Source organism: Microtus oregoni, unplaced genomic scaffold (assembly GCF_018167655.1).
Source record: "Microtus oregoni isolate MIOR12 unplaced genomic scaffold, Mior012 000000F_ref0000247, whole genome shotgun sequence".
In the NCBI taxonomy this organism is placed as follows: domain Eukaryota; kingdom Metazoa; phylum Chordata; class Mammalia; order Rodentia; family Cricetidae; genus Microtus; species Microtus oregoni.
Window position 1 is genome coordinate 84,036,218 of NW_024543059.1, and position 14,863 is coordinate 84,051,080.

Sequence of the window (14,863 nt, forward strand, 5' to 3'; positions counted from 1 at the left end):
ACAACCAGAACTCTTCTCTTTCTTCTACAGAGTACTATTTCAAGTCACTCTGTTGACTGATGTTCCTCAACTGCATCCTTTAAGCAGAGATCCAGATAGGCACTTAATACAGGGAGGGACTCCTGTTCTAGACCTCAATCAGTTCATTCCCCTCACTCATTCCCTCATATCTGATGTCTATAAAATAGCTTAGGGTTTGTCTTACTGTCAATAACTTTATAACATGATTTGTTCAAAAATGAGATAACCTGAATTATGACCTAATATGTATAAAAATATTTTTTAAAAAGATTTGTGTAAACCAATCTGTGTAAAGACAGTCAAGAAGAGCCTAAGGAGACATATCACATAAACAAAATACAGTGTCTTGAAGCGAGTCCTGCAAAAAATAGAGAACATTAGAAAATCAAGGAAATTCAAATAAAGTGGATATTTTCATTGAAACAAAATCAGTATTGAGTTTTATGGTTATAATAAATGTGATATTCTTGCAGATATGCATGTATACATATACACACACATACACAGATAAGTGGATAAGGGAGCTATGTGCACATCCAGGTCACTGCCCTTGTAGTAATGGCACAGGTTTCCTGTTTAGTCACTTCAGTATTTCCCCACCACTTTGGCAATCCTTGATTTCTTCTGATCTTCACTAATAGCTCACTGTGGGAAATGTCCAGAACTCAATTAAGAACATTCTAGAGTATTAAAATAAAAAATAAATACCTGGTCATTAAGTAAAAGTGGTAAGTTAAACATGTAAGTTGAAGAGCACAGAACGAGTAAAATAATATTGATAGCAATTCAAGAAAGGAGAAGAAAAAATGGACAAAATAATTAAAAGAAAAAATTTATAAATTAAAACTAAAAAAAGCAAAAAAAAAAACCTATGGTTTTAACAGTATTCATGAAGGTTAAATATATTTGCTTAATTTCATGTCTCCCAAGAACAGCTCTGTCAGATACATGAGAAAGATTAACCAATATATGTTTTTTAAACAGTATTAATATGGTTTGAAATTCAGATCATAACTAAGGAACTCAAGGAATAAAAATCAAGCAACTGGCTGACCAATATCAACTATCACTTGAGCAATTAAGACAGAATCAATTCTAAAGTGTACAACCCATGGCAATAAAAAATATCATCTCAGTGCAATTTCGTTAGAACACAGTCTTTTATTTTCACACACACACACAAACACACACTCAACATATGCATGCACACACACACACACACACACACACATACACACTCAACGTATGCATGCACACACGCACACATACCTCATTGGAAATGTAGAATACACCAGCCCCTACGTTCACTGTGTTTGAATTCCACTAGGTTATTTTGGAGCAGAGCTTCTTTGGTAATGGTCTTTTCGTCAGAAAATTTCATTAAACTAGAATAGGCAACTGTTTCTCTTTCATGAAAGTTCAACCACAGCATAAAGAGGAAAAGGGAAATAAATAGACTTTTATGGAAATCATAAAACTCAGCACTTAAAAGAACATACCAAAAAAAGTGAAAAGAAAGAAAGTATGCAGAGACCATTATAAGACATCTGTATTTAGAATATATTAACATGATAGCTCTTGGTAGGAGAGAATTACAACCAAAGTATTCGAAATTACTGTGGGTAAACATTTGAGAAAGTTCAGAGTAGGCACTGGAGTGATGATGTGCAGTTGGCTAGTCTACTTGATGTAGGAAAAGGCATCCAGAAGACTCATTTGAAAACTGTGCTTGTTCCAGATTACGGCGAACCCTGACTGCCAACCTCCATATTTAGATTTTTTATTTAAGCATTTAAATTAATGAGTTTTATGTTGTTGTTGTTGTTTTTTGATACATGGTCTCTCTATATAGCATGGCTGTCCTGGAACTCCATATGTAGACCATTATGCCTTTGAACTCACAGAGATCTACCTGCCTTGGCCTCCTGCATACTGAAATTAAAGGTGTGCGGCACCACATTCAGGTTAATTGAAGATTTTTAATGGAAGGATTTGGGTGTTAAAAGATTAAATAATAAGATTGCAGATCACATGGAAATTCTCAGAAAGGAAATTGGGAAAGAGGATGTGTCAGAGGGATCACAGAACCAGACTAGAAAAAAGCCTAGATACATCGCTGTGTATCCGAGAACCAGAACGATGGTTTCCAAATGGGTGGTGCATTAGCAGGGTGGTGGTGGATGGTTTCCAAATGGGTGGTGCATTAGCAGGGTGGTGGTGCTACAGAACTTTAATCTCAAAACTCCAAAGGCGGGGGCAGGTGGAACTCTGAGTTCAAGGTCAGCCTGGTCTTGATAGAAGGAGAGTTCTGGACAACTAGAGCTACACAGAAAAATCCTGTCTTGAAAAACAAAACAAACCAAGTGGGTAGTGTAAAAACTGAAACATGAAGCACCTTGCAAGTTACCTTCTTGGGAAACTCTCAAGATGCCCAGATCCCTTCAGTGTTTGTTGTTCTGAGTTCACCCAGTAGAGCCACTCAGGATCCTTTCAAGAAGGGGACAGCTTCTCAACTCTTCCCATAAAGGCACAGGATCAATATCAATTCTGTCTCTCCAACAAGTGAGATGGTTCTAAAGTCCTCTTTCTACACAAGAGATTTGCCTCTTAAACCTTTTAAAAGTGAAGGCTAGAAAATTTAAATGGAAAAGGTACTTCATAGACACCCAGGAAGACTTCCACTAGAATATAAACCAGCACTTCAACCCTTTCTTCATGGTATTCTATCAGTTATAGCTTTTTATTGTTTGTTTCCTCATGTAGAGAAAAATGTCTAGGGCTATGTTAGCAGAAATGTAAGAAAATTTATTCTCTTTAGGTCCAGTCATTTTTTTCTTTTTATACACCATGGAAACTTTATTATTTTGATGTTTTTTGTTACTGTTACTAGTTTTTTGTTTGGTTTAGTTGTTGGTTTTATATATAATGTGTATTCTGGAGAGCTCAGGATGCCTGACTCCTTCCACGATCAAAATTTTGAGAGAAAAATGATGGCTGTTTTCAAATCAACAACAAAGTTCACCAGTGTCTTTTTTATTTTTTTCAGGTCTAAAGCCTCAGTTTGTACCAGAGCATTTTAATGGCACATTCTTCAGCACAACACGTGCCTTTTAGTTAATTTTAAGATGATTATAACTTTAATATTTTTTGTTTTTACTTTAAAATTAAAGCTTGAAATTACATTAGTGCCATTCCTCTGCAATTTAATGATTTTCAAAGTCATTATAGGGAACCGCAAAGCTCGTCAAGCCTGCTCTCCTGTCGTATTGTATAACTAATTTAACAAATAGTCCTACCATATTCAGACCTTCCTATCACTGCAAGATTATCAATACAGCTGGCGGTTTTATTTTAAAGTGTTCTTCTCTTTTCCAGTGACAGTTTTCACAGATGGAAGCATCCTTCCAAGATAAACTCCAATCTGTTGCATTTAAAAACCACTTGTGCTAAACCTTAGTAAGTTTGAAAGTCTGGGAAGGGTGGACTAACTTTGCTTACATTCCTGGCTTTAGCTATCTAAGAATGAATGGATGAACATTGACTAAATAGAAAATGGCTTTAGTAACACATGCAGGAGACAGGGGTACCAGGATAACTTTGAATGAAGCTGTTATCTTTCCTCAGTGTATAAGCTGTAGTTCTCAGACATTTGAGACATCTGTGGTTCTCAGAGTAGTTGAGATAAATAGCATGCTCAGAACACACAAAACACCCTGGCTCCAGAGCCAACATGATCAGGGCACACAGAGATCCTGCATTCAGAGGCAAGAGTGGGGGGCATGAGGCTGGACTGTAAGTGGAAAGCCAGACTGGGGTATCTAGTGATATTTTGTTGCAAACAAAGAAACAAAACCTTACTCTCATGATACATCCTTGTAGAGTCAAAGGGTTGAACACTATAGGAGAGTCTCATATATATTCTTTTTTTTTGCTTTGTACATTTTATTTTATTTTAATTTTTTTATTAAAAATTTCTGCCTCCTCCCTGCCTCCCATTTCCCTCCCCCTCCCCCCACCCCCCACGACCCACTCCCCTCCCCTTCCCTCTCCAGTCTGAAGAGCAGTCAGGGATCCCTGGCCTATGGGCAGTCCAAGGTCCTCCCCCCTTCATATATTCTAAATTTTGGTAAATTTGATACAATATAATTGGATATTTTGGAACACAAATTTAGTCAACTGTTCTCAGTTAAACGTAAAGTGTAAAGAACTTAACATGTTATTCTTGAAAATTTTGTTCTCTGTCCCTAAGTTGTTAAACTGGAAAACTTCACACACACACACACACACACACACACACACACACACACACACAAGCACACACAGACATAAGTACACACCTTTATATATGCACAAATACACACATGTACACATGTACATGTGAGCACATATACACAAAGTTACACAGACTTTAAAGTTACACACAGTTGGAAATGATTACACACAAACACATTCACAAATGCACACACACACACATACACACACACACACACACACACACACACACATATATATATATATATTTAAACCCACACAAATAGGCATTGGAGACTCTCCTGGATACAAATGCTAACACACAAGAACACTCTCATTGGGAATATGTAATAATACATACGATCATATATTGTGAAATAATATTTTAACATGTAAACATGTGTTACATTTTTTATGCTGTAGAATATTACTTAAACTTAGTAAAAGTGTGTGTAAAGATGTGTGAAACTGTGTAAATGTTGTTTATGTTGCATTTGTTTAATTATGGGAAGATGTATTCCCTTTGTTTCATCTTGCTTGCCTAAGGCACCTGATTGTTCTAATAAAAAGTAAATGACCAATGGCTAGACAGGAAAAGGATATGCAGGTCAGGTAGGGCAGAGAGAATAATAGGAAGAGAAATCTAGACTTAAGGAGAGAAGAGAGACAGAAGAGAACGAGGGAAATACCCAGGGCAAGAAGCCAGGCAACCAGCAGCCAGAAGACCCAAGAAAGTAGGATATACAGAATAGAAAAAAGAAAAAAAAAGTAAAAAACCCCAAGGCAAAGGTAAATAAAAAGAAACACACTAATTTAATTTAAAATAGCTAGCCAGAAAAGAGCCCCCTGTCATGATTTGGGAGCTGGTTGGTAGCCCAAATAAAAAAATCCTGACACAGTCGTCAGTTTTAGGTCTTGCTAAATTTTTAAAAAATGTTTATTGGGGTTAGATTATATCTTTTTAAAACTGGGCATAGATACAACGCTGCCCATTAAATAAATTTCATGGATTTGAGACATCTCTCCATTTTCCTTATGGCTTTTTTTCTCCTCCAAATGCTTTTGTAAATGTTAATTCTATGTGTTAAACATTTTAATGCATATTCAAGGAAACTCATATGAGGTAAGGAATAAGAAAGTAAAAAGAAAAGCTATCAAGGGTGGGTAAAAAAAAACATTCATTTAAAAGCCACATGAACTGGTCATGAACATACACAAATTGGAACAAAATATTTTATATAGAGTACCTATAAAATAAAAGTCCCTCTGTTCCTAACATTTCTTGCATCTTGTCTCCTTTTAAATGGGCTTTAGAACTTACAACTCCCCCCTGAATTAGTGTTGCCAGTACAATAGACTTATAGCTGAAACCAACTGAACAACTATCTGATGTGTAAGTAATCTCTTCCTATGCAAGCAAGATGAGGAAGAACCAATATGGGTGCCATGCCTTCGCTTTAATTAAACAGAAGAATACTTTCATTCATAACCAAACCCATCTTTGCATGTGCATGTGTGTGATTAAGTGTGAGTTCATGTGTTCTGGGATACACTTGTGTGCTTGTGTGTGAAAGACAGAGGTCATTGAGTATCCATGCTCAGGATACCACAAGTGGTCAAGCAAAGTCTCAGGACGACCAGAGGCTTGGGAATATGACAGTCTCCAACTCTCGAGAACATGGGCAGCAAGCCTGTATGTGAGCTTAAGTATGTGCTTCTAGAATTAAAACTAGGACCTCGTGCTTCTTATTGAGTAAGAATTTTATGAGCACAGCTACATTGCCAACCCAGCCTGACTTTTTTTCCATTTTATAATCAATGTTCAAAAAATGTTTCTTTGAAAAATATCTATATAATTTTTTAAGCACAGCATGTTATTTCTTTGTATGACAGCATTTTGATCATTGAATTTTTAAATAGTTTGTATGATGATCTTTTATTTTTCTTATATAGGTCCTCTTTTGTCTTGCTTGTCAATGTTCATATATATATATATAATTATAAATAACTTACCAAATATAACACTAAGAACATAAATTAACATTAATGAGTCTTCATTTCACAATTTACATTTAAAACTGAATTTTCTACTACTTGTTACATGACAATTTTAATTTTAATTATTTCTCTTGGTTATTCATTAATGATTTGTGTGTGTGTGTATATGTGTGTGTGTGTGTGCATGTGTGTGTGTGTGTGTGTGTGTGTGTGTGTGTGAATGTCTGCATGCTGGCTAGTTTTCTGACAACTTGATGCTAGCTAGAGTCAACTAAGAAGAAGAAGCCTCAACTGAGAAAATGCCTGCATAAAACTGTGCTGTAGGCCCAGCTGTGGCGTATTTTTATAATTCCTGATTGATAGGAGAGGGTTTAGCTCACTGTGTGTGAAACCACTTCTGGGCTAGAGGTCCTGGGTTCTATAAGAATGCAAACTGTGCAAACCATGAGGAGCAAGCCAGTAAGAGGCACTCCTCTGGGATCTCTGCATCAGCTCCTGTCTCTAGATTCCTCCTTGTCTTCACTTCCTTCAATGATGAAGAGTGACATAAAAACATAAGCCAAATTAACTCTTTCCTCCCCAAGTTGCTTTGGTCATTGTAATTCATAACAGCAATAGTAATCCTAATGAAAACAACCTGTAAGTATCTGTGCATTGTGATTGCCAGTGCCTGCAGAGGCAGACGAGGTTATTGGACCTTCAGGTGACTGGACTTAAAGGCCATCTAACCATGTCCAATACAGGAGAAGTGGGTGCTCTGAACCACTAAGTTCTATCTGGTCCATTCTCTGTTTCTAAAGACAGAATCTGTAGCTCCTACTGGCTTTGAATTCACTAAAAGTATCTTGTCTTAGCCACTCCATTGTTGCCTGTACAAATTTAATTTTTCACGAACTATTTTTCATTTATATGAATTAAATCATATAACATGTTAAAGGTAACCAGAAATACGCATCAAATATAATTGTAATTTACATGCAAACACACACAAACACACTTTAAAATGATATTTGCCTTCTAGTGTGATTAAGTAGAAACCGAGGATATGTTACTGCACTTCAAATAGCCCCATATTCTGGAGAACAGGATCCAATGCAGTAAACTTATCCATGCTACTGATTATTCCATTTCACAATTGATTCAGGATACACCTGATACCAAAACTGGGCAGACAAATGAAAAGAAAATTTGAATTTTTATTGTCACTCTTGCTTTTTGTTTGTTTAAAAGTTTTTAATAAAAATCACAAATAATTTGGCTATTCCTCAATAACAAATGTTAATGGCAAAATTGTCTGCCAAATATAAGTAAATGCTCAATAAATTTCACTCCAAATAATCTGATTTGAGCCAATATTTAAAACAACTGCACTGGCTGCTCACATACATCATGTGCAGTGCATGCACACATATGCATTATGTATGTAGAACTGTTCATGTATTCAGTGGGTATCATGAGATAGGCTTCTAAGTACTGTATGTGATATTTTAATCACCATGTATAACACATACCTGGTTATTTAAGGAATTATAACTAGACTGCAATTTCACACCACTATTTCCTTCTGTGTTTAAAAAATGTCAGACTATTTTTGAGGGTTGGCTCTTTGTTGCCAAGAATATAAGATATTTCTTAAGTGACAGTATGCTGTGATATGTACGACAGTGTGTTATTATACAGTGGTACAAATAGATTTCTCAAAAAATGTTCTCCATTGCAGGCACATTCATTTAAACCTACCACTGCTCTCAAAAATATAATTAGTATTGATTGTAATAATTTACTTTAAATTTTTCAATTTATCAAAGTAGTTTTCAGAAAACTAAACTCAAATATATTTAACATGAAGTTCACTGTATAATACATTTTACTCAACAATTCATACGCTAACAGTACATACACAATCTCATTGTGATAGCAGTATGTTGTTTATCCACCTTTTATATTTTAATACTAAATTGCAAACAATACTTTATTCTTGCAAACGGTGTAGAACGCATCAAAACAGAAGGACACTTCACTTGGGTTCTGTAAGAACTTTTAAACTATCATAGAGCAGTCAGGAATGCATCACTTATTCTTCCAGGATTGCAAATAGGTATTCTAAACAATATGGTAGTTAGTTAGGTTATTTAAATTCAAACGCCGTTTGGCCTATGTTATTGTTCATTATGTCAAACTTTTTAATATTAAAAATCCTAAGTCATATACTATGTGTTTCTTTATATAAGATTCCATTCGTCTTCGGACTATTAAAAGAAAAAAGTAGGATATGAACTGATTTTATACTGAAATTATTATAACACAATTTTAAAAATAATTCAAAATTAAGGAACATTTTGTTTTGTTTTTTGAGACAGGGAACCTGTGTAGCTTTGGTGCCTGTCATGGACCTAGCTCTTGTAGAACAGGTGTGCCTTGAACTCATTGAGGTTCACCTGATTCTGTCTCCCAAGTGCTGGGATTAAAAGCGTGTGCCACCACTACTCAGCCATATTATATTTTGCAAAATTAAGTAACATTTTAATAGATTCTTTTTTTTTTGTTTTTGCTGTGGCCACACAGGCAACACCATGATGCTGCTGTTTTAGTGCATCTATAGGCTGTGCTTTGTCGATCTCAACACAACTCAGTATGGTAAATCATTTAGAAAATATATACTGGTCCCCTGTCTTTAAAACTAGCAAATTCATTATTCCAGGATATCAAACTCAGTGTGTGGGAGTTATAGATTAACTAATTAATCTTGAAAAATTTAGTTAATACAATTATTAACTAATAATACAGTAACCAATCTATGCATACATTTGCATTGATCACTTTAAACCCATATTTTATTATAATGTAAACATAATTACTTTAGAGAATTCATAGAGGCTGTTGTCTATGTAAAGTAAATTTCAAATATTTTGAAAATCGCCATGCTATCAGGGAGTTGTTCACAATTTTTCATTGAAATATATTTTATGGAGCATTGTAATTAAAATAGCTGATTCCTTTTTGGCAGAATGACAAATATACACATAGATAGACTGACAGACAGACAGATAAGAAAAATTGAGAATTTAAGCACCTCTAAATAAACATGACTTTAAGAATGTGCTGATAAGGACATTAAAGTACAATCAGGCAAAGCGACATTTAAATAGAGTGAGGCAAAGGACAAGAAAAATGTATAGAAGTGTAAGACCTTTGGCAAAGGTTGAACAGTCTACATACTGAAATTAAAAAAGGTTAGAGCCATCATGTGTTACTTGGAAAACTCTCTCCCCTAACTTTACATTGTTCACTAATTTATAATTTATTATATATTATAAAATATATATGTACATTGTAAGATGTGATTTAGATATTTTATAACTAAATATTTTAAATCTTAATATACATTTTATATAATATTTGGTAATTCAGATATTTACAAGTAAAATCTTAAAACTTCACTTTGCCTATACTGTGAACAGCTTATGCTAACCAGAATGTTTTTCTTTGAAATGTGTCATGCTTCATATTACTAAACAACAAGCCTGTTTTCATTCAATAAGATTTTTATTATTAATAGCTATAATAATTTGTTTTTAGATTAGCATAATGGCATTGAATAATATAAAATTACATAAAGATATCTCCAGTTTTTACTTTGTCAACACTATAGTCTCAAGCGACAAAATCAAATGCGTGCCTACTTATGCCATAGTTTTTATCTTTAAGGAATATGTCTAGAACAACCATTCTTAGTTATTCAATGGATGGATGTATTTTACTAAATTACTTGCCAGCCCAGTATAGCTTATACTTTCTAATATACAGAAACATATTCACACACACACAAATATATATATGATTCCACATATATGGGAGTTGAATGAGAGTTCTTGTTTCCTTCCTGATGAAGATCAAAGATGATCATATTCTACGATTTTTAAAAACTAGTAAGTAAATATTGATGGTCCATCTTTTGACCTACATTCTTTGAAAAATATGCAACATCTACAATGTACTATAGTCATAAAAGATTTGTATCAGCATTTCATATTGTTGATAACATTTGTGCATTCCTATAGCCGCTTCTGCTCTCTCACAAATAATATGACATTATTACTTGATCTGACATAAACAGCAAAAAATTTTTCATTAAGTTAACATTTCTATGGTCGATTTTACCCAAGTGTATATTAAGATTTATTTTCAGTTAACATGTAGCTTTTAATTTTTAAATTCTCCTTAAATATACATAATATATTCAAGTTTAGTCTGTTTTTTTTCTAAAGATTTATTCATTTTTATCTATGAGTAAGGGTTTTATCTGCACATGTCTGTGGTGTAGGAGGGCCTTCTTTCTATGTGTTGCTTTCATTGGTTGAATAAAGAAAACTGCCTTGGCCTTTTGATAGGGCAGCTCTTAGATGGGCGTGGTAGACAGAACAGAATTCTGGGAGGAAGAAGGCAGTGTGGCAGAAGCCATGACTCTCCTCTCCAAGACAGATGCTCGTTAGACTCATGCCTGTAAGCCACAGTCAAGTGGTGATACACATTAATGGAGATGGGTTAAACTAATATGTGAGAGTTAGCCAATAAGGGGCTGGAGATAATGGGCCAGGCAGTGTTAAATTAATACAATTTCCGCGTGGTTATTTCAGGGGTTAAGCTAGAGGGGCCCCGGGAACACAGCCCGCTTCTCACTACAACATGTCGGTACACTGTGTGTATGCTTGGTGCCCATGGAGGCCAGAAGAGGGCATCAGATCCTCTGGAACAGGAATAACAGACAGATCTGGCCAAGAGCTTTCTGGGAATCAATCCCAGGTCCTCTGCAAGAAGAGCCAGTGCTCTTAAACCCTTGGCCATCTCTCCAGTCCTGCATTATGTATTTCTAAAAATGACGAGTTTCAGAAGTTATTATGTTTATTAAAGAACAACTTATGAATGAGTCATATTTTCTACTGAACCAAAACTTCAAATTTAGTACTTATATTCTCTATGCATTCACTTCTCACTCTGTAGATTTGTGTTTTTCTATGTCAACAGTACAGAACTTTAGTTAAGTTTATAGTAATATCAATATCTGTTATAACAAATAAATTATTTTCAGTCACCACTCTGATACTTTCATACAAAATTTTGGACTTCTCGAAATCAATGTAGACTTCTCATAAATTTTATATATATAGTTTTCTTTGTTTATTGACACTATTCCACCTAGTTTCCTGTCATAGGCTTTCTAGTTCAAATTTAAAATTATAGAGAATATATTTCATGTAAAGCTATCTTTAATGAGTCCGATAATAGATAGATACCCAAACCAAAGATGATGGCAAAGCCAACAGTGCAGTGATATACCTGTAATTATTTTCAATACATTTGACAGCAGGATACCACAGTCAGTAATTGTAAGAACATTGCATATTTGAAAGAAACTTCAAGGTTCATCCAAAGTGTGAAACTAAAACAAAACTCTACTATAAAGCAAGGGCTATATAAGCCTACGTTATCACAAAAAATAAATATATTGATCCTTCCCTCTCTCCCATCTGAAATTATAAAATTCTTCCTGCTTTAACCAAGGAGCTATCCAAAATGAAGAGAAATAGCCATTTAAGGAATTTACAATAATTCAGTACTCAAGAATATTTTTTGGCTTAATCTCCTGGCCATGTTTGATTTGAAGAAAAGTAGGTATTTTGAGGTTTTCAAGAAAAATAATGTTAAAGCTACTAATTGACCAAAGCAAATGTAAACCCTTTCTATAAAAACATGCATTTACTGGCTGAAAGACACTTAAGGAAATGCTCAACATTCTTAGCCTTCAGAAAAACACAACTCAAAACAACTCTGTGATTCCATCTTATGCCTGTAAGAATGGCCAAGATAAAAAAAAAAAAAGAACACTTATAACAAATTGTGCTAGAAAGGATGTGGGGTAAAGGGGACACTCCTCCATTGCTGGTGGGAGTGTAAACTGGTACAGCTGCTTTGGAAATAAGTATGGCAATTTCTCAGAAAATTAGGAAACAACCTACCTCAAGACCCAGCAACATCACTTTTGGGTATATACCCAAATGATGCTCAGTCATACCACAAGGACATGTGCTCAACTATGTTCATAGCAGCATTATTTGTCATAACCAGAATTTGGAAACAACCTAGACTCCACTAAACCAAATAATGGACAAAGAAGATGTGGGCACATTTATACAATGGTGTATTACACATCAGAAAAAATAATGACATCTTGAAATTTTCAGGCGAATGGATAGATCTAGAAAACCTAATATTAAGTGAAGTAACACAGGCACAGAAAGAGAAAAATAATATGTACTCACTCATAGGTGGCTTGTAAACTTAAAGCAAATGAAAACCAGCCTACAATCCACAATCTCAGAGAAGCTAGACAAAAATGAGGACCCTAAGATAGATATACATAGATCTAGTATACATGGGAAGTAGAAAAAAACAAGATCTCCTGAGTAAATTGGGAGCATTAGGATCATGGGAAAAGGTAGGAGGGGAGAGGGAGGAAAGAGGGAAGCAGAGAAAATATATAGCTTAATCAAAATTTTAAAAAGAAAGAAACATGTATTTATAAGAGTGTTCATAGTGTTCCTTCATGGGTTCAAAGAAAAAGCAGAATAAAAAGTATATCACTAGGCATTCAAGAAAATAAGCAGACAGAACAGATGGTACAAACAGACTCCTAGCAACTTTGGAGAGTGGAATTAGAGACTAGGAAAGTAAATATTTTACCTATGGTTGGAATGGTATAACTTGAAACTGGATAAACATTGTTAGATTAAAAATAAGTTTTTAAAAACTCTTAGAAACAATAGGAACATTTTTATCATGAGTCTAGCCTTTACTGGCTGAGTTATCTCTCAAGCTATCAGTTCTACCACTCCTGGGCATATACACAAAGAACACTCTATCCTACCACTAGGACACTAGGTCAGCTATGTTTACAGTACCTTTATTCATAATACCCAGAAACTGGAAACAACTCAGAAGTCCCTCTACTAAAGAACGGAAGAAGAATATGTGGTACATTTACATAATGGAGTATTACTCAGTTGTGAAAAAAATGACAAATGAAATTTGTAGAAAAATAGGTGTAACTAGAAAAAAAAATCACCTTAAGCGAGATAACCCATGCCCAGAAAGAAAAACATAATATGTACTCTGATGTGGAATTCCCCTCTATATACTGTGAATATGTTTTCTTAGCATTGGTTAATAAAGAAGCTACTTTGGCCTATGGCAGGGCAGAATAAAGGTAGGTGAGTAAACTAAACTTAATGCAGGGAGAAAGAATGCAGAGAAAGGCAGATACCATATAGCTGACGAAGGAGAGAGCTGCAAGCCGGCCACCGAGGAAACAAGATATGTAGAAAATAATGCAACACCATGGCCACATGGAAATACACAGACTAATCGAAAATGAGTTAATTTAAGAGGTAAGAGCTAGTTAGAAATATGCCTGAGCCACTAGTCAAACAGTGTTGTAATTAATAACTGTTTCTGTGTGATTATTCAGGTCAGGGCTGCTGGGAAACCAAGGCACAGTCTCCATTTACATACTCACTTATAAGTAGATATTAACTGTAAAGTAAAGATAATAATGCTATAATCCATAGACCCAAGGAAGCTAAGTTACAAGAAGGGCTCCAGTGGAGAGATATGAATCTCCCTAGGAAAGGGAAATAGAACAGGTATTGGAGTGGGGTTGAGAGAAGTGGAATGGAAACAGGAGTGGTCAGGTTGTGGGAGGATTGATGGAGAGATTGACTTAGAGTGACATCAGGAATTGGTGGGGCGGCATTTCCGGAACAAGCTAAAAACCTAGTACAGTAGAAACTCCCAAGAGTCTATGAGGGTGACCCAGGATAAGACTCCTAGTAGAGTAGGCATACAGAGCCTAAACCAGTCATTTGTAACCAGGCAAGACTTGCAGTAGAGAGACTGGGAGACCAAACTAGCCACATAACCTTCGATGTAAAATTTGTCCTGCATACAAAATATGCTGGAGTAAAAGTGGCATGGAAATTATGGATGTGGTCAACTAATGGCTAGTCCAGCTTGAGACCGATGCCTTGAGTAGGGAGACATTTGTTACGCCACTCAGAGGTCCAGGACCCAAGGGCTAGACATCCCAGCGACCCAGATAAAACCAGGCAGGACAGGTAATGGAAAAACAAGTCAATAAAATGTTCCTAATTACTGCTGTATAAGTAGATAGGAGATTAGGAATATCATCATCAGAGATGCTTCATCCAGTCACTGGTGGGGAAAAAATACAAAGACCCACAGCTAAACATTAGACATTAAGCTGGGGAAGAGGGGAAGGAAGGATTGATTGTAGGAACCAGAAGGGTCCCAGAGACTGAAGAAAACCTACAGAGACTGTGGGATTCACAGAGATTGAACCAACCATCAGGGAGCCTGCATTGGTCTGACCTAGGACCTCTGCATATATGCTATGGTTGCATAGTTTGTTCTTGTGGGACTCCCAACAGTGGAAGCAGGAGCTGTTTCTGACTCTTTTGACTGGTTTTGGGATTCTTTTCATCTTGCTGGGCTGTCTTTTCCAGCTATAATAGGAAGG

At 35.5% G+C, this 14,863-nt stretch overlaps 1 protein-coding gene across 1 annotated transcript in view; it reads right to left on the reverse strand.

The window, feature by feature from the left end:
* Dpyd (dihydropyrimidine dehydrogenase) overlaps window positions 1-14,863 on the reverse strand; it is a 755,789-nt gene that overhangs the window by 571,539 nt on the left and 169,387 nt on the right. The gene's annotated exons all lie outside the window — the stretch shown is intronic.